General features: G+C 44.1%; 1 protein-coding gene across 1 annotated transcript in view; it reads right to left on the bottom strand.

Annotated features, from left to right (window-relative positions):
• The window catches only part of LMO4 (LIM domain only 4), a 145,156-nt gene that overhangs the window by 98,045 nt on the left and 20,520 nt on the right, over nt 1-26,591 (bottom strand). The window lies entirely within an intron of this gene.

The raw sequence follows: 26,591 nt of genomic DNA, 5'->3' as shown, positions 1-26,591 counted from the left end.
CACCTACTCTGTAGTGGCCTTAAACTGATACTGGGATTACAATGTTGACCAAGACACAGATTATTCCAGCTCTGATGGAGTTTTCAGCCCAGCTGAGAATAGAGATAATCAAATATGCTCAGTAATTCCTTTTTTTGTTTGTTTGTTTTCAGTTTTTGGCCGGGGCTGGATTTGAACTCACCACCTCCAGCATATGGGGCTGGCGCCCTACCTCTTTGAGCCACAGGCGCCACCCCCCCCTTTTTTTTTTTGAGACAGAGTCTCACTCTGTCACCCTGGGTAGAATGCCATGGTGTCATCATAGTTCACAGCAACCTCAAACTCTAGGGCTCAAGCAAGCTATCTCCTAACTCATCCTCCCGAGTAGCTGGGACTATAGGGACCCCCATGATGCACAGCTAGTTTTTCTATTTTTAATAGAGACAGGGTTTCGCTCTTGCACAGGTTGGTCTCGAACTTCTGAGCTCAAGCAGTCTACCTACTCCCAGAGTACTAGGATTAAAGGTGTGAACCACCACCCCTGGCCAGTAATTCTAATAAAGTGTCCTACATATTACATTAGCATCACTGTGTCCCGGGCACTGAGGTAGGGGTGCTGTGTCCTTATTTAATGTTTTCAATGTCCCTGTGAGACAGGCACTGTTAATCTCCCCACTTTACATGTGAGGAAATCAGGACTTGACAACATTAAATAACTTGTTCCAAATCACCGAGTTCTAACCCCCCAGGTACATTTGATTCCCTGATTCTCTTCCACCATACTACACCATCTCCCACAAAACTTGACATCGTAAACGAACTATTGTCAGGATTGGGAAAGAATCATAAAGCAGCATCCGGAGTGTCTCAAGCTACTAATCTGCAGGGAGAATTAGAAATAAAATGACAATATGCTTTAAAAAGGTCATTCTCAATGGCCCAAACCATTTTCTAATTTGAGGAGTGAAAAGAATTTCTGCAAAAAGAAATAAAAATGATAAAAGAATTGTTTTTTTTAATTTTACTCATTTTCAAAAGCTATATTCATATTTCCAATGCTTTGTCTGCAACCCAAGACTAAAAAAGGAAAAAATAATAATAATGAAGACTTGCTCCCCTTCTTAAGAGGAAATAAGGAGAGAGAGAGAAGAGAGGATGCACAAAAGCATGGCTAAAAGTTCTGTCTCTGGCTAAGGTCAGCAGCTGGCCCAGATCCAGACAACCCCACTGGAACTCCAACTTTATAAATGCCCCACACTTCACTCCCTGGAGGATGTTCCTACAGATGTCATTACCATCCTGCAGGTCAGAGCAAAGAGGCTATTCCCTGACTCTACCTGGGAAGATTTTCTTTTATCACCAGAAAAAGGATAAAAACTAAATTCTTGGAAAAGGAAGAGGTTTCAAGAAAGTAGATCTAAAAGATAATCCACTCTGACAAAACTTGTTGCATAAAGAATTTTCTGTCCCATCTTGATTTTCAGTTTGTACAGGACCTCTTGGAAGAAAACTAGAGCATGGACTGTGAGTTGGAATGTTCGGATTCTCTTTCCAGGTTTGGAATGACCAACATGGTGGCTCTTTACAAGTCACTTTACCTGTCTGGACCTTGGTTTCCTCCTCCATAAAATCAGAGTTTGGACTTTATAGTTCTCCTGCCAGCTCTAATACTTTGTGATGGTATTGCATGGACCGCCACTGGTCTGGATCTTCTTTCTAACAGATGCATTCCCATGGGAAACCAGAGTCTCTGAGCATCTACAGCAAGCCGTGTTTATGTCTCTAAGTAGGTGGGCTGCCCATTCCTAATGGCTTTTCTTACACCAGAAGTTTGAGGCGGGGCAAGACTAAAGAGAACTTAGAGTTCAAAATGGTTTGTATAGCTTCCTGACCTGGGAAAACAATGAGTTATACCAACTGACTTTAAAGGGAAGAAAACGAAATATAATGATCTTCTTAATGGAGATAACATTTTTAAAATATCAATTCTCTGTATTTCTTGCTTCTTCCTCGAAATTATGTTTCCCAGCACAGCACCATTCCTCATCTCAAGCCCAAAGGAAATAAGACTAAATGCCACTGTAGTCACCTGTAATAAGTTATAGTGTGTGTGGCCGTGTATTGGGGTTGGGGGGAAGGAGGGTACGGGGGAGGGTCCCCCACCAGCCTGGAAGAGAAAAATGAATGTGTGCCCTTCTACCTCCCAGCAGACCATAGGAAGAATGAGGGAATAAGGGAGGGAAATAATGGCCATGCACACCTCCAACTCTCTCTCTCAGACAAGTTCATTGCTACATAGCAAGCTATCACAACTCTAACATCTTGAATCAATAGACACTTATTACTTCACAGTATATGTGGATCAGGATTATTTGTTCAGGGTCTCACAAGATCAAAATGGCAGCTGAGCTCATTCTCATCTGGAGGCTTGACCGGAGAAGACTCTGTTTCCAAGCTCACTCAGGTTGTTGGCAATTTTCATTTCCCTGTGGTTGTAAAACTGAGGGTCCTGCCTTTCTACTGGTTGAAGCATTTCCTAGAGGTTGCTTACATTTCCTAGAGGTCACATTGTCATCCCCACATGGCCACTTTGTCCGTCAGAAAAGAAAGTCTCCCGAGTGTCTGGTAACAAGATGAACTCCTAAGTAATGTGACATAGGCACAGGAGTGACACTGCATCTGTTTCTCATATCTTACCAGTTAGAAGCATTTACAGGTCCCATCCACATTCAAGGGGAGGGGATAACACAAGGGTATGCGTGTCAGGATGTGGGGATCACCAGGGGTGCCTGAGAGTCTACCGCCACAAAACCACAAGCAGAGAGGCCCTTGTCCTCATTGAGTCCCCGAGGAGAGACTGTTTTGCAGGACACTCCACACTCTAATGCCCCACGTGTGTTGGCCACACGAGAGCAAAACAATGTTAGCCTAAAACAGGCCTGAGTTGGTTTGTTGGGTTCTCCCTCCTTATGTAGAAAGAATTTGGAAATCGTAGATGCTCTGTAGAAGGAACTGGGAAATAACCATCTTGCTGGACAGGCAGCAAGTTAGAGGTCTTCGTGATGGAGCAAAATGACCCTGTGGCTAAGGGCAGCCAAGACCAGGAAGCAACAAGTGGCAGCCGCAGTCAGGCCTCGGTCTGGAGGCTGCACACACCAGCTCGGTCAAAGGGCAGGTCCACCAGGCCCTTCCCAAGCTAAGACAGAAGCAGTCTCAGGTCTCCAGCAGCAGATGCTCACAGAGGGAAAGGGCCAAACCAGCAAAGACTCAGGGAGCAGCTAAACCCAGAGAGGACTCAGGGAGCAGCTACAGACCTGCACAAAATCCTCTGGAGCCCTTCCCCATTGCCACAGGGACAGAGCGAATGCACCCATCTCCTGTCTTGAGAGGGAGGATTCTGAAAGCCTGAGCAGTTACCTGAAAGGGACTATTTTAAACCAAAAGGAGACTGCCATATTGTTAATTGGCTCATTTAAAGTTCACGTTTGTTTCCCTGCTACCCCAGGGCTGGAGGATCTTGAAGAAAATTCAATCAGTTATAGAGAAATAAAGGAAGTACATTTTCTTTGCACAATTGGATTGTGTGAGTAAATTTGTAATCTTGCTACACCTGCTATGTAACAGACACTATACGCATATGTTTTCATAGAGTTCTTCCACAATCCTGGGAGGGAAGTGTTATTATATTCCCGTTTTACAAATGAAGTTGAAACTCTGAGACGTTCAGTAATTTGTGTAAGGTCACCCAGCCAGTAAGTGGAAAAGTTCATATAGAACCCAGAATTTTCTGATTCTAATACTGACGCTCTTATTCCCTGTGCCTCTGTAGTCGTCAGAATTATTAGTAGGCGAACTCCTGTAACAAGCATTCCCCAAACCTCAGTGGATTAGCACAAGAAATTCTGGTTCTCACTTATTTCACAGTCCAGTGCTCGCTTGTGAAAGAGGCTTTGCTCTACATTGCCTTTTGGAGATCCACCCTCCTTCCATCCTCTGATTCCCCACTCCTCAAAATCTTCAGAGTCCACTCTGATCAGCCAGCAAATGCAGGAGAGACTATGACAGGTTGTGCAGGATTTGAGTGATTTGATGGGCCAGGCCTGGAAATGGTGTCTATCCCTTCTGCCAACATCTGTCTGCCAGAACGCAGTGACATAATTCCACCTAACTGCAAAGAAGGCTGAGAAGTGTCATCTAAGTATATGCCTAAAAACAAAGGAATGGGGTTTGGTGGACACGTAGTATTCTTTGCCACAACCCCAGATGCTCATAACCTAAAAGACACACACCCATGTCATCTTTCCCAACTCCCTTACTCCAAAGGAGTCGGATTTTTCCCTCCATTAAATATAAAGGTCAAAATTCAGAAATTAGTCTGATAATAAAATGGGAAAGAGACCAGACACAGCCAAAAAACTTCAGGTTTGGCTCTGTAGTATCCACATTTTGCCCTGAGTTACTTCGGACCCATTTTGGTTTCATACAAAGGAAATCAGCAGCTGGAGCCCATGGTTGTCATGACCTCTGGAAAGAAAGAAAGGGAAAGAAAGTGAGCCAGGGCCAGTCCTTTCTGCTCAGCTGAAATCATAGCACAGCCTATCTTTGTGACGGGTCTGTTGCTTGGATGCTGGAATTTCTATGGGAGGAGAAATCCAAGATGGCATTGTTGATTTTCCTATAGTCTTAGAGTGACCCTAACTGCCTGGGCTTAAGCCACTCAGAAAACCAAGAATAATAACAATAAATATATCATAGCTCAGAATAGACGTTACCATGTCTTATTGAATTTTGTTCCCCCAAGGCTGGTAGGCTCTAGATGGATGGTCATTGATTTGATCTGACCAATAAGTTTCTTTGAATACCAACTATAAGAAGATGGGCTTGGAAAATGTCTTTGGCTGGAATAAGGACAGTACTTTTTTGTTTTGTTTTGTTTGTTTTAAAAACCACTGATGTCTTGGAATAATATTGTACTTGATAAATGCAAAACTGGGATACATAACTCTCCACCCAAGGATGGTCACCATGTGTCCCCAACTTAGGATTAAATTAAGAGATGTGCCAGCCATGATTTCCAGCATCCTTCAGTGTCTGGTGAGGGAGCAGCAGACCATGGCTTCTGTGAGGTAAAGTAGAGGACCCAAGAGGGGCAGTGGTCTCCTCCCTCGAATTAAACTGCAGTAGGTCTGTCTTGATCTCTTGACATATTCAGTACCACATGAGAGCTGAAGAAAGGATTCAAGGTTAAAGACATTGGCAAACCCCTGGAGTAAACCAGTCTATTTGCTCATACGTCATATATAGCACAGGTAATTCTGCCTGTTTCCTTGTGTCAGAGAAAAAAAACAACTGGGCAGGTGATGGTGGCAACTCAGAATTTACCTTCCTCAAAGGAATTTTGGAGAGCAAAATGACAATCAGCTTTAGAAGCAGACAGACTCTAGATCAAAACACGAATCTTATAGATATATACATTAATACCCTGACCTTGCAGGATGGTTGTGAAGAATGTGGAAGACCACAAGTTTAAAAAGGAGACAATATATTGTAGTGATTAAGAGTATGAGGTTGGGAGGTGGACTGCTCGATTCAAGACTCTGCCACTTACCAGCTGGGAAACCTTGGGCAAGTTAATTAACTTCACTGATCCTCAGTCTCCACATCTATAAAGTGGGTTTTATAATGGTAGTCGCCTCATAAACTTGCCATAAGGATTAAATGAATGGGTATTTGTGAAGCAGTCAGCACAGGGCTCAATATTTAGCAAGGGGACAGTGATGACAATTGTTACAAATGTAGACCCAGACACGCAGAAGGCGTCCAATGAATGATAGCTATGATGACTTTAACATAAGATCTCCTCTCAGAAAAAGCAAAACTAAAATGAAGAAAAGGCAAGTGGTAATGCAGAGTGAAAGGCTGATCTCCTTACAGCATTGAACATGATCAGAAAAATTGCTTGAGTGGGCAAACAAAAAACCGTGGGGTGTTTATGGGCTTGGGAACCATGGTATCATGGTATCGACCAGAGAGACATGTGGGCTGATGTCATACTCAGAGACAGGACATCACCTGCAAAAGGAAAAGCAAGCAGCCTGGCCTGACTGCTTAGGCCTCATCCCAAAAAGCAGGAGACTGACTTCAGACACATGGAACACAGACGCCAACAGCAGATCCCTCTTACGCCTTGTGTCATGTGGGGATGACCAGCCAGCCAGATTCAGACAGACAGCAAGGTGAAAAACCCCAAGAAAGGAGAGATGGTTAGCCAAGGATGGAGTAAGCTAGGGGGTTAGTTTTTTGAGCCAGCTCCTATATGTCATTTAATAGGCAAGTGTGTGACGTCCAGTTGTGCAAGGTTGGTGTTACTCAATAGACAAAGAGAATGGGTAGCTCCTGCCCCCAAGCATCTCGAGATCCACTACCCATCAGAGAATCCTTTTCCTGGGTGGCCCACCAAGCAATAAGATCAGACGGCAACTTTGCAAAGTCATGTTTTATCTTTTTGATATAAAAGCCAATTCCTTCAAATTATCCATTAGAGGCAAAAGAAGAAGGGGGGGGGGAACCACCCAACAGTAACTTTTAAAATATAAACTGATTAATTTCTCAAATGAATAATTTAGATCTTAGACATGAAATCATTTGGAAAAGAGCTTCCACTGTAATTTCATTCTACACTTCTCAACACCAATGGATGCCACTATTTCACAAAACCTAATGCTGGTCTGATCTGTAACAAAGGCAGACAGCAGAGCCTAATGGCAGAGGGGGTTCTCTTCCAATTCTGAGAGGAAAGGGCAGGACCTGGGTGAGCTGCAGCCGGGTCAACCCTTCATGCTCAACAAATAGCTCCTAAAGGGCGAATGGTCAGAAGCTGAGATATTAAGATGGAAATGTTAACTGGTGACTAACTGGATTACTCATCTCCAAAACACATAAATGCAATAAAATACATCTCCCAACAAAGCCATGTTATATTTTAATTTGTCTTTAACAATACAAGCCATCAGATTAGATGTAACTTGTCATTATGTGGTACCTGTGCAAGGACGTGTCCATAACAGGCATTTCAGATATCAGAAGCAGGTTCAAATCCTTACTCCATCATTACTGGCTGTGTGACCTACACTCATCTGGTGCCTCAGTTTAATCATCTGTAAAATGGGAATATTATCACTCACCTCACAGAGTTTGGCAAAGACACTCCCCTTGGACCAAAACTTTAGTCACCCCACTCTGAGTCCTTGGTTTGGCTGGGCCCAAACTTGAGCTTTCCTTTCTGTCTTTGTAGAATCCATTTGAGCAAGAATCCTGCTACATCCCCCACTCTTGGGAATGATCACCCTGGCCTATTTCAGTAATAATCCTATCAGGCAAAAACCCCCTCGTCCTTGATGTTCCCTCTTAGTAACTTTCTATCCACTCTCCTCCACTCTGCTCCCTGGTTATAAATCTCCACTTGTCCTTGACAGAGTCAGATCTGAGTCCGATCTCTCTCCCCACTGCAGTGGTCCCTACACACCTATGGCCATGGTCCCTCCAAATAAAATCTGAAGTCTGCCTTGCCATCTTTAACAATGTCAGAATAATTTTTCCCTCTAACAGGTTGAAGTAGGAATTAAATGATCCATGTCATCCAGATATAGAACTTTGTACAGTATCAGACACAGAGTCAGCTCACGGGTTCTCTCTCTTCCTCATTCTCTCCCTCTCTTTTTTTCTCTCTCTGTGTCAGTTATTTTACCACCAGGTGAGGCACCATGGATTGTTTAAAGAGGCACCATCACCTCTTACCCCTCATCTTTATGGTTCTCTCCAGACCCTTGAGATATAAGAAGTTTTTATATGAGTGGCTATGACCTACTTCTCTGGGGCTTCAAAATCTAGAATTCACCAGACTTGGTCTCAAGTCACAGCTGCACCCATTATGAGCTATACGACCTTGGGCAAGATGGTCAAACTCATTATGTCTCAGTGGTATCATCTGTTAAGTGGGGAGAATAATAATAACAATTCACAGAAAGCTTGTGAGGATTAAATAAATCTATAATATATGCTTCAGGTTGTCAGCAGTCAATGCTATTATTAATAATAATACGGGTATTGTTAGACTAACAAGCTTTGTCTCTCTGGCTTCAGGATCCTTTTATCTAAAATAAAGAAATTAGATGATCTTTAAGATCCCTGTCAGGACTAATATTTTTAAAATTTCTGAAACTATTACCACTTTACAGATGCAAAAACTAAGTCACCTTTCACAAATAACAAATCCCATGGCTTCCCAGACCATTATCCCCATAACTAGCCCCTAAATACTTTATTCTGTTTTAATTTATAGGCCTACCAAAGGCCTGGGCCTTTTGAATGTTCAGCTGGAATGTTAATTATGGGAAATTCCAGAATCCGTGGCTTAGAGACAAGTTCTCATTTACTCTGCTCCCTGGCACCGGGCTCCCGCTTGCCTTGCCTTCAGAACACCAACTTACTTTCCAAAGCCCACGCGGCCCAAGCCAGATGGCAGTGCCCCCACCCCTGCCAGCTCTCAGAGCTCCATCCTCTGGCCTGGGTCTCTCCTCCCTTCTCCCAGGTCTCACAGGTGGCCATAAAGAAAGCCCTCTTTTATACCACATCCAGAAACACCTTCCAAACCCTTTTCTGGGTCTGAGTCACTACCGACCAGAAAGAACCACAGGTTCACTTGTTTCTTACCAGATTTAAACACCCTCCATTTATTTGAAGGAAACCATTTCTTTTGGCGCCGAGGTTTTGCTTTTCCTCTGCTTGTTTTACTGGTGGGGCATTTTGCATTCTGCCATGGGACATTTCACCAGCTGACTCAATCAGTAGCTTGTTTGGCTCCTCTCCCTGTAACAGGGCAGCATAGGAAGGGCTCCAGGGGCTCACAAGCCAGAGGGCCCTGGAGGGAGCTGGCCTGGTCCCTGTTCTGCTGCTCTGGTCTCTGACTTCATGACTTGTAGGCTACCATGATTCATAGAAAGGCTGGACTTGCTCCCAGGTGGGAGGTTCCAAACATCTGCTCAGTGGTAAGAGGTTTTGAAAAAACCAGGATGAAATCATTTTACCACAAGGACATTTGCACTAGAATGTGTATTGCAGCTCAATTCACAGTCGCCAGGATGTGGAAGCCACCCAGCTGTCCATCAACCCATGAATGGATTAACAAACTGTGGTATGTGTACACCATGGAATATTATTCAGCCATAAAAAGATGGAGACCTTACATGTTTTGTATTTACCTAGAGGGAGCTGAAGCACATTATCCTTAGTAAAGTATCACAAGAATGGAAAAGTATCCAATGTTCTCAATGCTGATATGAAGCCAGTTGAAAAACAACTGCACACTCATATGAGAGAAGAATATGAAAATATTCAACTGGAGGGAAGGGGAGGAGAGAGGGAAAGGAGGGGAGCAGGGAAGGGGATTGTCACGCTATCACCTAATGCACACAATGTAAGGGTATACAGCACAGCCCCTGGGTGAAGGGCTCAACTACAACTTGAACTTTACCTTAGAAATGCAAACACTTTAACCTAATCATTTGTACCCTCATGTCAATCTGAAATTTGAAAAAAAAAAGAGAAAAGATAGGGTGAGGCATTCACAGAAGAGAGTGTGTGTTGGGCAGAAAGGATCTTTAATAGCCTCAGAGTAGTAGGAAGACAGAAAACTCCCTGTCTTCCAGCCAACGATTTCTGTATCCCAAGGCTAATGTTGAGGGGTGAGGTTATTTTCAAGGGCAGCAGCATTAATGATCCTTGATGGGCAGGTCAGTGGGGTGGCAGGCTTCGGGGAGATCCTCCTCAGGTGTGCCAGGTGAAGAGAAGCTGAGGAGACAGAGGGGGCCATGGTTCTTGCCCCTGGGTGAACTGAGTGATTTACACCTTATGAAACATGAGGACTCAAGTCACTTCAAGTCATCAATGAACAGAGTATGCATGACTCTTGGCTTTTGACTTTCACAAGTGCTTTTAGTTTATCCTCATTCCACAGGCCTTCAGGGATCAAAGGATTTTCTTCATGTGGCCAGTTCAGTGCATGAAAGGCCAGGACAGCTGGCTCTCACCCTCACCTAGGTCCCCTGCCCAGGAGGTCATCTGCCTGCTCTGTGCAGGCTCAGGGCTCCGGGCACAGCCTGGGATGCTCAGTTGGGCCTGCCTTCCTTTCCTTCCTGCAAGGAACCAGTCACCTCGACAAGGGAAAATGAATTTTGCTGGGGACACCAGCCAGACTTGGAAGACTTCATTTTTTCTCATCCAAGTATTCAACTCCCCGAGAATCAGGCAATCGGACTCCTGTAGCAGAAAGCCATGTCCATTTTTATTTGGAGCCTATTTACTACATATTAGCAATATACCAAGCACTGTTCCGTGACCCCCAGGAGACTTTCCCCTCACTTTAGACTGATATATGCTAAAAAAATTACACACCCTGGAGCTTCACTCCCAAAGCCAGCTGTGGGGGCCACCCCAGGGGACCCTGCCATAGTAAGTACCAGTGTTAGAGCAGCACCCCCTGGCGTTCCTAAGGCAGGCATCTGGATGAATACCCACGCAGGCTAGCTTTCTCCCCGGCATGCGTGACATGTGTCGGGTCTGGCTGAGGTTTTAGTTGACTGTGATAAGAGGTGCCCTGGAATCCTGGAAACTCTCTGAACTCAGGATTTCAATTCACAGATGCTCTCTGGTCCCCCAGAGGACACAGAACCAAAGCCCTGGACACATGCAACGGTCCTAAGAGGCCACTCCAGTTAGCTTGTGTGTCACTGCTCCCACAGTCCAAATTAGGTTCTTATCAAGAATCGGTTGTGTTGTTCTCAGAGTCCTCATTCCAAATGTCATTGTTATTGTAATCTTATAATTTTAGTCAATATTATAATCCCTGGTGAAATCCCCAAGGGCAGAAATAAAAGGGCTGTTTCTATGAAAACTAAGTAGCATGTTTTGGAAAGAATTGGTAAAGACTATTACAAAAAAAAAATACTGCTTTATGAGGCAGAGGCAAGACAACAGTAAAAAATTGGAGCAAGATAGTAAAAATCTGACATGGTTCTACATTCGGATTGCTTCATAGGTGTCCTTCAACTTGCCTCCTGCATTAAAAGACCCAAAGCTGGAAATCATAGCTAGTGACTTAAGGATGTGGTTTATGCAAAATGACTGGGACCTTGCCAATCAGGGGACACGTCAAGAAAAAGGAGGTCTATATAAAAATAAGAATCAGAATAGAAAGAGTGAGTAAAAATACATTTATTGAAGATAAAAATCAAAATGTTTATGGTACAAATGCATGCTTATCTATGCTTCTCCTCTTCAACTGATTTTTTTTTTCCAGGTAACCATCTACCAGTCCGAAAAGAGGACTTCTATGTACTAGGAGATAAATATACCAACTTACCCAGAAAGTGAATTAGACTAAACAATGTGCTGCCACCAACCCAAAGGCTTTGTCCTCCGATTGCTCACGAAGTCTTCAGTCCTTCATTTGTCCATTTATTGAGTTCATCAGTCTCGTTGAGCCTCCTGAGACAGGCAGTGTGCCAAGGACTGGGGGTGCGGCAGGCAGCAAACTGGACAGCAGTAGCCCCCGGCACACTTTCCTGGAGCTCCAGCCTCCAGCCTGCACTCCCATCTTCCCTCCATCGACCTGATTCCTCCCATGCCCTACTCTTCTGCCCCCACACCACCATGACCTCATGGCTTTGCTGCTGCTCTGCCCCTTGCCTGGAATCAATCTCCCACCCCACTCCCGACTTCCCTCAAGCCTTTCATCCCATGTGCCACCCCCTCCCCACCTCCCACAGAACTTTGTTCCTTTTTTAAAATGGAATTTGTCATGTTCTAACTTTTATCACAAGTTTCCTGCCTTAAAGTTAACTCCTTTTCCAATTTGCAAGGCCACCTAGGTCAATGATGAGACTAACTCATTCTGGCATCTCTGCACTACCTAGTCCAGGGTCTTATTCACAAATTCTAAATCCACTTTGGTTACTAAAATACTACATATAAAGACTCACCAAACATATGAGGAAATCAAGAAAAAAATCTGTTGATAGATTATGAATTTAGATGAATTTGTGCTCTTATCCCTAAGAAATATTTTTGATTGACTGTGCAAACTTCAAGGCATCTTTTATTCACCAGCTAGTTTGCAAGTAACACAATGCAATCTGCTAAGAGGAGAATTCTTTTGGAAGTTTTATTTGTTTGTGAAACTTGCATTCTATGGAGATTTTTGCTCCTGCTAGAAAACATCTGGATGCAAAAGAAAGAAATTAAGTTTTTCCTCATATTTCTAAAAATTGTATTCTTCCAGGGAAGGATTTTGGTTATCCTCACATGCCCAAGACAGGGAGGTAAGGGATTATGAAGAGCATAATACCTCTTTGGAAATTCCAGAAACCTTAAAATCTCCTTCTCCCACTTGCATTGTAAGGGTTGTGATTTTGTCATCATAACCTGGGCAACTATAAATGAGAATGACCCAAGCCATCACCCAAGATGACCATGATTCTAAGCCATTGCAGCTTTTAGCCCTGTGAACCAAATATTCACAGGAGCCCCAAAATGCATGTCTCCCAAATATAATCATTTCTCCAGAAAACAATCACAACTCAGTAATGCCCTTCATGTTGTCAATGAGACCAGTTGGTCACCCTACTGATCTAAGCTGGTCTGCACAGCTTTGGCTGATGTCCATGGTCAGCACACCTCTGAAGTAGTTTCGCCGGGGGGAGGGTGGTTTACTAGCTTTTTCAGGGGCTTGGAAAGAAACAGGGTCACACAGTGGAAAGACTACAGAACAGGGAGTCAACCTTCTCCAGCTGCCATCCCCTCTGCTCCCTGTGAGCTGTGTGGCTCAAACTGGCAGAGTGTCATTTTCCCCCTTTGCTAAATGGGGGAAAGAGTATATACTTAGCAGTGTTGTGGTGAGAAATAAGTGAGATACTGTCAGTAAAATGCCTTGTACCTAGAGGATCACCACGATGAACTCATGAATTCCTTGCTTTGATTCATGTTGTTGCTCATAAAGCGTTTGCATACTCCATTCATTTGAGCCTGTTGAACTCCCTGTGTGTGAGGAAGGGCCAGCACTGCTGGCCCGACTGTCTGAACTAGTTATATTTGACCTTGTCAACGGACTAGAATGGACAATGGATCTGCCTTTGTCATCCCCATTTTATAGATAAGGAAACTGCTGAACCACTAGTTCCACTGCTCAGGCCAGGGTGGTCTGTTCTCCCAAAGGGTCTGTCACCAAAGGACTGCTGAAATGGCAAATACCAGCACACCAAAAAGACACAGGTGAAGACTCTGAGTAGAACCTTTCACAGAAGAAACACAAATGGCCAGTAAATGCAAAAAAATAAAAGACAAACTCACCAGTAGTCAAGGCATATAAATTAAAATAAAACCAAATGCTTTTCCCCTATCAAATTAGCAATTTTAAAATATTACTGCTCAGTGTTGGAGAAGATACAGGGAAATGCATACTTCATACATACTTAGCAGAAGTGCAAAGCATTATAATTTTTCTGAAATTAACTTAGATGCATACAAAAATCCTAAAGCAATTCAGGAATCAGGGTCCAGGAATTTATCTAAAATTACACTCGAATATTTAAAAAAATCAAAGATGCATGTTATAATATTACTTACAAAATGAAATTCTAAACAACCTAAATGTCCAAAATAGAAAATTAAATACATCTAGTAACACCTATATAGAATATGAATTCTGTATTCTTTAAATACAGAATTTAGAAGATTTTTTAATGACATGAAAAATATTACATGTTATGTTTTGGTAAATGAATAGGTTTAAATGATATATATGTACACAATATGGTTTCAATTTTATAATCAATTATACACACCCATTCATAAAAACATTGAGCAAGAAATATACAACTTTAACGTAGTCTCAGTTGGCTGAGAAATTACAGATTTTTTTGTCATATTCTTCTGTATTTTCTTTATTTTTTAATAAATATGTATTTATCATCAGAAAAAATGTTTTGCAAAATATTAATATTTTCAAGTTGAAAGCGTACTGTAAGCAAAATAAATAGTTTTCCTGGAAAACAAAAACGTAACCATAATCCTTACACATCATCTTCTCAGATGAAACACTATTTTGATGTACTACCATATCAAAAAATTATCCTAAGCATTGCACCACCACAAAGGTGCCAACTCTGGTTTTGTGCACATTTATGACACCATTTAACCTGATCTGACAATCAGCAATGGAATGTGGCAGATGGGAAGATCAGGATGTGGGACTTAACTCACCCACCAGCAATCCGTGTTATCAGGGTGTTGACCACAAGGCACCTGGATTCAACACTGCCAGCCCCGGAGTTCGCAAAAACAAGGCCAGATGGTCCAGAAGCTGTGAGGACTGATTGTGTGTTGAGGATAATTGTGGAGCAAAAATGGCAAAAGCCCTCCATTCCATACAGTCACACAGTTTTGTAATAGATTGCTTCTGTTGTGGGTTTTTATTTTTTATTTTCCCTTCTTTTCATCCATGACCAGTTCTATAATACCATCTGTGTAGTTCAGGTAGGGGTGGCATACCCACAGATTGCCCTCCTGAAACACGAAGAGACTTTGCATTGATCTATGCCCAGCTGACAGACTCCTCCTCCCCTCTGGCAAATGATAGGTTTAGAAGTGGGCATATGACTCAGTCAGACCAAGCAGCCTTTCCTGGCAACTTGCCAGAGTTCATGAGCAATATGATTATTTGAAGCTGTCAGCAGCCATCTGACCTGTCATACAAGGAGACTATCTTAGAATTAAGTTGGAAGCATGCAGATGAGAAAGGGAGGGTTGATGGTGTGAGCATTATTGGAAGTGCTGGATCCATCTATTCCTGAAGCTAGCTGTTGCTCATAAATTTCCTAGGTGCCGGAAAAATTAATATCCTTTAAAAAGATTAATGCAGGCTTCTTTCTCCTTTGACTTTTTGGTATTATGACTGATATAATTACACAAGATTTGGTCTCTTCCCACTTAAAAATAGCCCTTATCCCTGAAAGAACTAGCAGGGATAGTCTCCTTTAGCCTCTAGCACAGTGAGACTCAGAAGAGGAAACAGGTGTGTGTGGGAGTAGGAGAGAAGGGCTCTAATTCATAGGTCAAAGTAGTCTTTGTGGTTCATGAGCTCTAGCCAAGTTTACCAAGCGAATAAATTAAACACAGATTCAAAGCCATACCCCACCTATTAATAAAATATGTGTTCTTTGGGAAAATATGAATAATTACAACAAAAGGGTGTGGAAGGAACTCCAGTACTGTCCCCCTGACCCCTGTTCTCCTCCTATTCCTGGACGCCCAGCTAAACCACATTTCTCAGCCTTCCCTGCAGTCAAATGTAGTGCCATGACTAGGTCCAGCCATCAGAAGGTGAGCAGAAATGCGTTTTGTTTACTCATCCTATAGTGACTGGTATTTTTGAGCAGCTACGATAGAGCTCAACATGGGGACTGGGTCTTTTTAAAAAAGGTAAAGTACACATTTTCATGATGAAGGGGTAGAGGCGGCACTATTTTGACTCGAAGATAATGGAAAGGAGCTTTTTGTAGCACTCCTGCTGTGGTCACTGTTTCTAGAGCCTGGTGGTGGGAGAACAGGGATAAGTCCACAGAGTATCCCAGACAGGAAGATGTGCGACCAGCAGGGAGGCAGGGGTCTGAGCCATGAGGATAGGGCCACCGAAGGACTCCGGGGCTTACTCGGAGTGCGCTGGGGGCCACATTAATGGGACCGCTCCAGCAGAGAAGAGGACATCGCAAAGCTCTGGAGGGGAAGCACAGTGGCAGATAGTTGCTAGAGGAGAGGACTCAGCATAGCCCACAGGCACAGGGACCAGCTGTCGCCCGGTCACAGTTTATCCAGAGGAACCAGCTGCCAGGAGGAGCCTGTGGGCACAGAGGGTAGCGGGCAGGGGACATGGGCCGGGGATCTGCGGACTTTGCCTTCCGACAGCTCTGGTTTTCTCAGTGAAGTGGGAAGCAGGGTCATCAGCCGGGAGTGAGTCTGGGGGGAAGACACCAGTAAACTGAGAGAACCAACGGCCAGGAGCTAACAACAGGGCTGCCTGGCAGCATTTTAAGGACCCAGGTGTAGTTCATGGTCAAGAATTTAAAGAGAGACCGGTCCGCATGGCTGTGCATTCTTCTCCAGGCATCTCCAGCTCCTCCACAGCGGCAGGAGGAAGCGAGTTGCTTCTGATCGAGTCAGTAAATTCACCAAACAAGTTTGAGGACGTGAGAGAGGGGCAAGGGGCAGGACACGATTATGAGGCTTGAGCATGGAATTTAAATACATCAGGGAGAGGAACAGGAACAAAGGTGGGAGAATCAAGAGAACATGGGCCTGGTGCCCAGGGATTGCTCAGGCTGGAGCGCTGGGGGGAATGGGCTGGAACCATAGGAGCTGGGGGCCCTGCGCAGGGGCAGACATTGGAGAGCATGGAACAGCTGCCACTGTGGTCCCAACAAGGCACAGGAGTAAGTGGCTGAGCTGGGGTCAGAGAGTCGGAGAAACCCATCTGGGAGAGGCATGCTGGAGATAGAGGCTCACGGGTCGCCCATCTTCAAAGCTATTTTGTGAAAGTGAACCACAGAGAAAGTCCACAGGGGGAGAGGACCCTCAGAGCACAACACTGAACAGCAGAGGGGCCCGGGACAGGAGGCGGTGGAGGAGAATCAGGAAGAAACAACCTGGTGTCGTGGTAGCCAATGGAGAGGCAGACTGAAGAAGGAAAAGCGTGGGGCAGAGTCAGAGTCATCAGAGAGGCCACATAAGGTAAGGACCCGAACCGTCCACCCCAATTAATGGCAATTAATTCATCTCTAGAGGACTCCGCAGCAGCTGGTGGGGGAGGCCTGGTGGGAGGTGAAGGGATGGAGGCAGCAAGGGTGCACTTCACTCTTAGGAGCAAGGGAAGCCAGTGGTTAGACCACATCCGATAGTTAGTCCCCCCTACAGCTATGAGCTGAGCCCGCTGACGAAACCTTCCCTGGAAACGCGAAATGAAAAGGGAAATACAAAAATGACTTCATTGCTTCCAATCATGCAGATCTGTCTACACACATCTGTAAAACACTGTTGTCAAGACAACTGACAAAGCCTGGAAAACCCATCCCTCACCCCATTCATCTGTCACCTTGTTCTGCACCTGCAGGAGCCTGCCTTTTTCTCTCTGTTGCCATTAGGTAACATTAATTTAGATGAGGACCTGCTCCTTTCAGACACAGAGAAATCTTTATCATTTTTGGATTGGATTATCACCCACTTGGGGAGGTGGTACTGAAGAGGACCTGCGATGGTGCACAAAATGTAGGGGTGACAGTAGCCCTACAGGTCAGGCGGCCCAGTCCCAGTCCTGGCTGGGCCACAGATGGCCTGAAGAATCCAGCCACGAGTTAATGCAAACATCCTTTAACTACCACTCCTGTAACTAGTTGCTGATTTGAGAAAATGGGAATGCAAGGATGAACCACCTACTTCCCAGGATTGTTGGAGAATATACTGATAATAACTGCAGAGTATACAAAGTCTGTAGGGAATTAAGGCCTTATAGATGATATTTTCTTTATTCGAGCTGTTGTGAAAACTTCCTGGGCATTGACTGGATTTAAGTCATAAATGCAGGAAATGTATCTCACCTAAGTTACTGACAAAGGCTTAGTAATAGGGTGGCTTCAAGATCTTCAATGGAATTATCCTCTGAGTTTACAATAAACACAATTACTAATGTTAGGCCTACGTCTGGGTTAAAGAAGGAATCCTAAAATCTAGATCATCTCTGCAGTGTCTTCAAATGTCCTCTAGCAGCAATGCCATTTTTTTCCCCCTTAGAAAACAAAAGTTATTGTCTGAAAATTCTAGAGACCAGAAGTCCACAATGAAACGCCCCCTTTTTGTCAGGGAAGATTTGCCTGTCCCTGCCCAGAATTAAGAAAACATCTCCGTAACCACTGATTCCTTTCTACCCTTTCCTCCAAGGAACACAGGACCTTGGGCTGTGGAGGACCGATTATCTCCTCTGGGGATACCTGGACCGATTGTCTCCTCTTCAGGGGACACCTGAAGCCCAGCCACTGTATCAGGTGACAGACGAGGAGCCTTCCTGTCAGTTGGCCCTGGGCAGCCTGTGACAAGCTCACCTCTCAGCCCCAGTGTCCACCCTCCTCCTTCCCTGTCCTCAACTCCTTTCCCTCCATCCCATCATCACCCACCCTGGTCTGGAGAACCTCTAACTTTAACCAACTCCCTCATTACTCAGGATGAACATGGTAAAAAAAAAAAAAAAGAGCTCCCATTGTGATAAGCACTGTTAAGTCACACATGTACCGTGAATTACAGCTCATAAGCTCTCCTATAAACAGTCTCAGTAGAGCTTCACAGCAAGCCCACGAGGGAGAGAGTAATAACAACACCTCCATTTTACAGTTGGGGAGACTGGGGCTTAAGGAGGGCAAATATGGCAAAAGTCACACATCCTATTAACTTCCTATCCCTGCTGCAACATATTACCACAAACTTAGTGGCTTAAAGCAGTACAAACTAGCTGGGTGCGGTGGCTCACACCTGTCATCCTAGCACTCTGAGAGGCCAAAGCAGGAGGATCACTTAAGGCCAGGAGTTCAAGACCAGCCCAAGCAAGAGCAAGACTCTGTCTCTGCAAAAAATAGAAAAATTAGCCAGGCACAGTGGCAGGTGCCTGTAGTCCCAGCAGCTTAGGAGGCCAAGGCAGGAGGATCGCTTGAGCTCAGGAGTTCAAGGTTGCAGTGAGCTCTGATGAGGCCATTGCACTCTAGCCTGGGTGATAGATCAAGGCCCTATCTTAAAAAAAAAAAAAAAAAAAGATAAAAAATAACAAACACAAACTTATTCTCCTGTCATTGTGGGGCTCAGAAGTCCAAACTCAAACTCGTGGGCTAGAATCAATACTTGGGCAGGGCTGGCTCCTTTGGAAGGCTCCAGGGGAGAATCTGCTCCCGGCTCTTCACAGACGATGCTTGGCCCGGGGCCTCAAATCCCATCCCATTTTCTCACTGTGTCATCATCACATCCCCTTCCTTCTCTTCCATGGTCAGATCTCCCACTGTCTCCCTCATACGGGGCCAAGGCCCACCTGACGACCCAGGATAATATCCCCGTCTCAAGATCTTTAACTTACGCAAGGCCTCTTTACCTTCCATACAAGGTAACATTCACAGGTTCTGGGGATTAGTGGTGGATAACTTTGGGGGCCATTCTTCAGGCCACCACATGTGTCAAGTACATAGCAGGAATTCTACATTCCCTAGTGCTACATTTCCACATATTTTCTCCTTCTTTGGAATTGGCAGTCATTACAAAGTTGCTACTTTTTCAGTTAAGTTCCCAGTCAAGGGAGGAGCAAAGGACCCCTCTGAGCATCTTCTGCCTACGAATCCCCTAATGTGGCCACACAGACTGCACACTGTTCAGTCTCCAGTCTCCTTTCCCTGGCACACCTTCCTCATCCAGTCCCATGCCCTTTTCTGCCTCCATCCCTCCCCAACCAGACTGTGCGCTGCTTCTCCATTTCACCAGGGTCAGACCAAAACACCCAAACTTGGCATTATTTTCGGTTTCCATTATCGTCCTGTTTACCCCCTGCCAGGCCTCACCTTGACCACATTTTCACTTTTTCATTGCAAATTACAAAGACCTTCAGCAGGGTGGCCCCTTTAGAGATGGGGCTCCCCTCACATCTGGCAAGGGAGAGGAAACCAGAAAAACAAATCAAATACTCAACTCTTCTTTTAGAAGTTAACTTAAAATCCACTTGTTCCTTAGCCCCTGTCAGTTTTTCTCTCACATAATCCCAAGATCAAAATAAAAAGAAAAATTTGCTGGAGGAAATCCCAACCATCCCAGGTGGGTAGGACCGTGTCTGCTAGTCAAGCAGAGGCTGTATCAAGCATCCCAGCTCCGTGGCCATCCCACAGCAACCTTCCCCAGGGTCCACCATCACCATGTGCCAGGGCCACCGGGAGTGGGGACACTGTCTCTGACGGATGAGGCCAGCTTAAGCAGCAAGTGCCATAAACAGATCAGAACCCAAATCTATGTGACTCCAAGGTCCTCAATGAATAAAATCCTGAGGCAGACTCTGTGAGTGCTGTATTTTCCCCAGCCACCACTGCAGAGAGCCACTTTGGGGGTCTGAAGCGTCCCTGAATGGAGACTTGAGTTAGAATAGGGGAGCTGAAATAAAACCCTGCATGTGAAGAGACGTTCACAGTCAGCCTGCTCTTCTCGAGTGGTTCAGATTACACAATTACACTTGTTACCTCCATCCCAGGGGGGTAGGACCGTGGCAGCTGAATTGTTAAATTTAGTTAACGCATTTTAAATGTTCTCCTCTCCGTCCCCTGTCACTGGCTCCTCCCAGCCCTTCACAAATTTGTCTGTAGTTGAAAGTGTTGGGGTATTTTTATTTGTTTGTTTCATTGGTTTTCCACATGCTCCTTGGGATGGGAGCCTGGTCACAGACACTCCCCAGCTGTGTGCACACATTGTACCCTTTTTTCCTATTTACCTTTGGACACATGATTGGAAAGCCTGTCTGGGTCATCGTGCTCACCTGGGCTCACATTTCAGGCCATTTCCACAGCCTTGTCCATTCCCTGCAGGCACCTGAGTTTTACGCGTACACAGAGCAGCGATGGGTCATTAGTCCAATTAAGTCTGAGGCCATTCCAGTGGCCTCTATAGAAGGAGATGGAGCATAATATGTAATTTCAGCTTTTCTTGTGAGGGTTTTCAATCCTTCTGTGAACTAAATCATTTTATCAGTTTTTTTATTTTTTATTTTTTTTTTACTTGTCCCATTAAACTACAGAACTGGAACATACTCATGAATGGTTTCTTTCTGCTTTAACTCAAGGAGTTCCTGACATAACAAAAACTGGTAATTAACTGGCTTGGAGACTTTTACAATAGCCTCTTTAAATAAGTTCCAGTGTGCAGGTCTCGAAGCCGACACAGCACGGCTGATAGTGCCACAACGCACCCTCTATTAACAAGCCATCACTCAGCCCTTCTCCCCTCACTCCTCGCCACACTGTCACTCTGCTTGAAAGTGACCCCTCTCTCCAGCTTCCCCATGGAGTGAAGTCAGCCCTGCCGGTGGGGCTCCTCCCTCTCTATCTCGAGCCAGGCTCTTTTTTCACTCTCTAAAAAGTCTCACCAGCACCTCTGGGCCAGGACTTCAGGCTCCTGAAGTTCACTTTCAAAGCAGATGCAGGGACTCAGCCAAAAGGAGTGTCACCCTGGCTCCCAAAGGAGGAGGTTGTTGAACTCCTGAGCTGTCCCTCCACTCCCATGTGCCACTACCAGCTTTGGCAAGGACAGCACCAATTTCTTTCTGGAAATAATTGAGTCAGGTTCAACACATTACTGCAAATGTCCCCGATAGATCTTCCAGCTTCCAAACTTACCCTCCCACCCCACCTCCTTTCCACAAAGCAGCCAGAGTATTCTTTGAAAACATAATCAGTGTCTCTCTCTCTCTCTAAAGGTTTTCATTGCTCTTAGAATAAACCTAACTTCTTACCAGGGCTAACAGCATCTGGGGCGTGCAGCCTCATCTTTTAGCACCGTCTGCGTGTTTTCTATGCTCCTGCCTCCCTTTTGCTCCTCAAAGCCAAGCTTGTTTCTGCTTGGGGCTGTTGCATCAGCTGTCCCCTCAGCCTGCGATGCTGGGTGACACAGGGCTTTTCCTGCCTCAGTTCTCAACTCAGCTGTAACCTCTTCTGGGAGCTCCTCCCTGTCCACTGTGTACACGCACACATAAGCTGTATTACTACATTACATTGGTAGCGTTTGTTTTAACAATTACTTGATTGCAGTCCTTTGTGTATCCATACCCGTGTTTCGCCCATAGAATGTAAGCCCCTCTCACACAGCGAACTCGTTTATCTTGCTTAGATCACATCTACATCAGCATTTGACGCACAGTAGATACTTGGGAAACATTTACCAAAATGAAGGTTTTTGTGATAGGAGCTGTTACTAGGCACTGAAGCCACACCCATAACCAAGTCCCTGCCCTCTGGTCTCCACAGTCTAGAGCAGGCAAGAGAGAGGAAAACACTATTTGGACTCAAGTGCACCTTAAAACACAATGGTGATGCGCTACAGTTGTGTCCCACGAGAGCAGAACCCCTCCCTCCAGTTAAACCACAATGGCGTGTCTAGGTCAACATGGGTAATCTCTGGCAGCGGTTTGGCACTGAAACAGGCTTCAGGTGCCCTGAAGTTAAACACCAAAGCCCAAACTGAAATCAAGGCAGTTCCTGGTGAAATACACCAATCCTGTTACTAACTCACCCTGCTGTGCAAATTTATTAAAGCAGTCTCCAAATAAACAAGTCCTAAAACTAATCAGGAAGTGGAAAAACATAAAAATAATCCCCAGCCCACAACACACACCCATGAAAACAAGAAATAAAAAAAAATGTTCTATATAAAACCCGCGGGGCCAAACTCTGTCCTCAATTAGTGGTGCAGGCTGCCAGTTGAAGTCAATGGAGGTTTTCAGTCCAATAATAGAGGCAGGATTTGGGGCCCAGGATGCACTGCCTTCACTTTTAGGTAATAAATCAGGAATGTCAAGTGGGTGCGCATTGGCTTCCATGACATGGTGCTTAAACCACACAGCACTGTCCTCCATATTGAGACCCACTAAAGCTCAGAGCAACCAAGGAGCATCTAAAATGTGTGTGTGTGTGTGTGTGTGTGTGTGTTTAAAGAGATATGCCTGTATCACTATGACAGAGCGAACTCTCCCAGCCAGTCCAGTGCCCTGTCCAGGACTGACTGCACAATTTGAGGGTTCCAGTAAAAAATGAAAATGCCCCTTGTTCAAAACTAATTATAAATTTAAGGATGGTGACAACAGAGCGTTAAACCAAGTCCAAGGCCCTTCTGAGTTCAGCAGAGCAGTAGCCACACAGGTGCACATCCATGAAGCCAGACCTGGCAATAGGAACCATTCTGGAAAGGAAGCTGGGGCTCAGATTTAGAGCTTTCCATCAGTGTCATAGCATTTTCTCTATGCCAGGAGCTGTCCTAAGTACTTTAATTTCCAGTCAAGAACTGTCTGAATTAAGTTATCCACTTCGTGGCTTGCTATCTCTGTGGCTTTGAATAAATTCCTTGGCCACACTAAGTCTAAATTTTCTCATCTGAATAAGAGATTAAATAATACCTATCTCATAATTGAGTTAATTGAAGTGAACTGCAAGGTACATAAAAAGTACTCAATAAAATGTTAGCTCCTACTATTATTATTACTATGTGCAAACATTGCATAGATCTCAAGATTATAATAAAATAATAGCTATCATACATTAAAACATTATATACTAAGAACTTTATAAAAATCATGTCATTTGTTGCTACAAAACTAATGAAGGATACCAAGATGATTAAAAAGAGAAAAAAGAGTCTTTTAACATATGATGCTAGGACAACTCGATATCCATACATATACAAAAGAATAAAGACAGATCCCCTACCTCACACCATATACAAAACTTCACAATGGATTGTAGACCTAAATCTAAGAGCCAAACTATAAAACTCTTCACAAAAATAGTGGAGCAAATCTTCCTAACCTTAGGTTGAGCAAGGGCTTATAAAGTTAGTGGCCATAAAGTTAGTGTGCAATTTTATTTATTTTTATTTATTTATTTTTTGTGTGTGGCTTTTGGCCGGGGCTAGGTTTGAACCCGCCACCTCCAGCATATGGGACTGGCACCCTACTCCTTGAGCCACAGGTGCCGCCCTAGTGTGCAATTTTAAATTGCACTTTATTTTAAATTGTACAAGAACTTTATGGCCACCCTGTATATAACACCAAAAGTACAAACTACAAAAGAAAAATTAATTAAATTCAGCAAAACTTTCAAATTTTTGTGCTTCAAAGAATAGATACCTTTAAGAAAGTGGGGAGGAAAAACCCCACAGAACAGTAAGAAATACTTGCAAAGCATATAACTGATAAGGGAATTATATCCAGAATATATAAAGAATTCTTATAACTCAACAATAAAAAGACAAGCAATCCAATTAAAAATCAGCAAGGAATTTTGACAGACATTTGTCCATAGAAAATATGCAGATGACCAATCAGCACATGAAAAAATGTTCAACATCATTAGTCCTTAGGGGATTACAGTTAAAAAATTATAATGTGGGACCATTTCACACCAAGATGGCTAAAGTTGAAAGGACAGAAAATAAAAGATGTTGTTGAAATGTGGAACCCTTATTTTTTGTCAGTGGGATCCCAAATGGTAAAATTGCCTTAGAAAATAATTAGGCATGTCCTCAAAAGGTCAAACATAGCATTAGTTACCTTAAGTGCCATCAATTCCACTCCTAAACATATACCCAAGAGAAGTTTAAAAAAGTCCATACAAAAACTTGTACATGAATGTTATAACAGCATTATGCATAATTACCAAAAGAGTGGAAACAACCCAATGTTCATCAACTGATGATTAAACAAAATATTTTATATTCACACAATAGGATATAATTCAGCAACAAAAAGGTATAAAATACTGATAGACGCTACAAATTGTATGAACCTTAAAAACATCCTGTTAGGTAAAAGAAGCTAGTCATGAATTGTATATGATTATACATTGTACAATTTCTTCTATGTGAAATGTCTGGAACAGACAAATCCGTAAAGGCAGTATTGGTTGTGGGGAGGGGCCTATGGGAGAGGAGGAATGGGGCGTGACTGTTAGCAGGTAGGGGCTTAGGGGGGATGATAAAAATATTCTGGAGTTAGATAGGGGTGTGATGATTGCACAGCCCTACAAGTATGCTAAAAAAAAAACTGAAGTCACTTTGAAAGGGTAAATGTTACGGTGTGTAAATTATGTCTCAAAGCTATTAATTAAAACCAAAGCCAGGCTGTGAGCTGTGGCTCCCACCTGTAGTCCCAGCTACTCAGGAGGCTGAAGCAGGAGGATCACTTGAGCCCAGGAGTTCGAGGCTACGGTGAACTATGACCACACCATGGCACTCTAGCCTGGGTGACAGAGAAAGACGCCTCAGGAAAACAAAACAAAAAAAAACTACTATGGTAGGCCTCATTTTCCTCGTTTTGCAGACAGGGGAATTGGGATCCAGAGTGTGTAAATAATTTTCTCAGGGTCAAAGAGCAAGGCAGTAGGAGTTACTATTTGAACCTCCATGTATCTCATTTCTACCTCTATGCCCTTATCTAAACTGCTCCCAAAGCTTTGGAAATGAAAAACTTTCCCTCCAAAAAAATAAACAAATAAAATAAGGAAGAGACACCAGCCACATCTGGCTTAGCTCTGAGGTCACTTAATTCAAGCTTCATTTTCCCAAGTCCTTTACCACCAGCTTGGTCCTAAGTCCCAGGCAGATGGGAGTATGCCAAATCGCAGGGGAATTCCACGGAAGGTCACAAACCTTATGTCAGTGTGCCCACTGAAGCAGACTGTAGCCTACTGGCTGAGTGAAAAGTCCATCCCTACAATCGATAGTAATGGCAGAGACTTGATTCAATTGCTCATGAGTCCCCATCCATCATCAGGTCCTGGCCGTGCTAGGACCTGGTCTTTCCCATTCACAGGCTTAATGCAAGTAGATGGCCCTTTCACCCTTAAACGGATGCCCCCTCTCCAAGCACTGAGGCTTCTCCTGAGTGTACCCAATATACACCCCTATCACTCATTACACATAGTATTCACCAGGGACTGTAGATCATAATTATCTTCCAACCTGTCTTCCTCTACCCCAGTGGTTCTCAACCCTCCTAATGCCACGGCCCTTTAATACAGTTCCTGTGGGTCGCGACCCACAGGTTGAGAACCGCTGCTCTACCCCCTTCTCTTGCCCCCTCTCCAAACACTGAGGCTTCTCCTGGGTGTGCCCAATACACACCCCTTTTACTCATTACACACAGTATTCACCACAGGCTGTAGACCTGTCTTCCTCTACCGTCTACTCTTGGAGGTTCTTAAGGAAATGACTGCATTCTATTAATTTTTAAATTTCCCACATCATGGAAACTTCCCCCCCTGCTTTTAAACAAAAGTTCTAGTACCATTTTCTGTGCCAGGTCCTGGTCTAAAATTTTACAACAGTGATCATAGTCAATTCTCCCAATAATCCTATGAGGTAGAGATGATCACAACCCCAAGTGTATGGCTAACAAACCTCTTTGGAATGTCTTCTTGGTCACTGTAAATGCTTTCCTTTCTGGCTCACTCTGGTAAAGACATGGGCCATGTCTTCATTGATTTAGATTTCACTGTATACACTTGGCAGACAAAGAAGCCAGGCAGGGTGGTGTCAGCTGGGACATGACAGACAGCACTCTCTTGGATCAGATCATAACCACCACCCAGGGGTCAGCTGCCTAAATTCCCTCTCTCCATTCAGAAGATGAGTTTATACAATTGCATGCTTGAGAATTATCTTTGCTAGAATTTCTATTACTACACTAATGCAAAGGGAGAAATGGTGTTTTTTGTTTTTAAAGTCTGAGT

This window comes from Nycticebus coucang, chromosome 5 (assembly GCF_027406575.1).
Source record: "Nycticebus coucang isolate mNycCou1 chromosome 5, mNycCou1.pri, whole genome shotgun sequence".
In the NCBI taxonomy this organism is placed as follows: domain Eukaryota; kingdom Metazoa; phylum Chordata; class Mammalia; order Primates; family Lorisidae; genus Nycticebus; species Nycticebus coucang.
The sequence above is the reverse complement of the archived record's forward strand: the minus strand, read 5'-3'. Positions and strand labels throughout refer to the sequence as shown.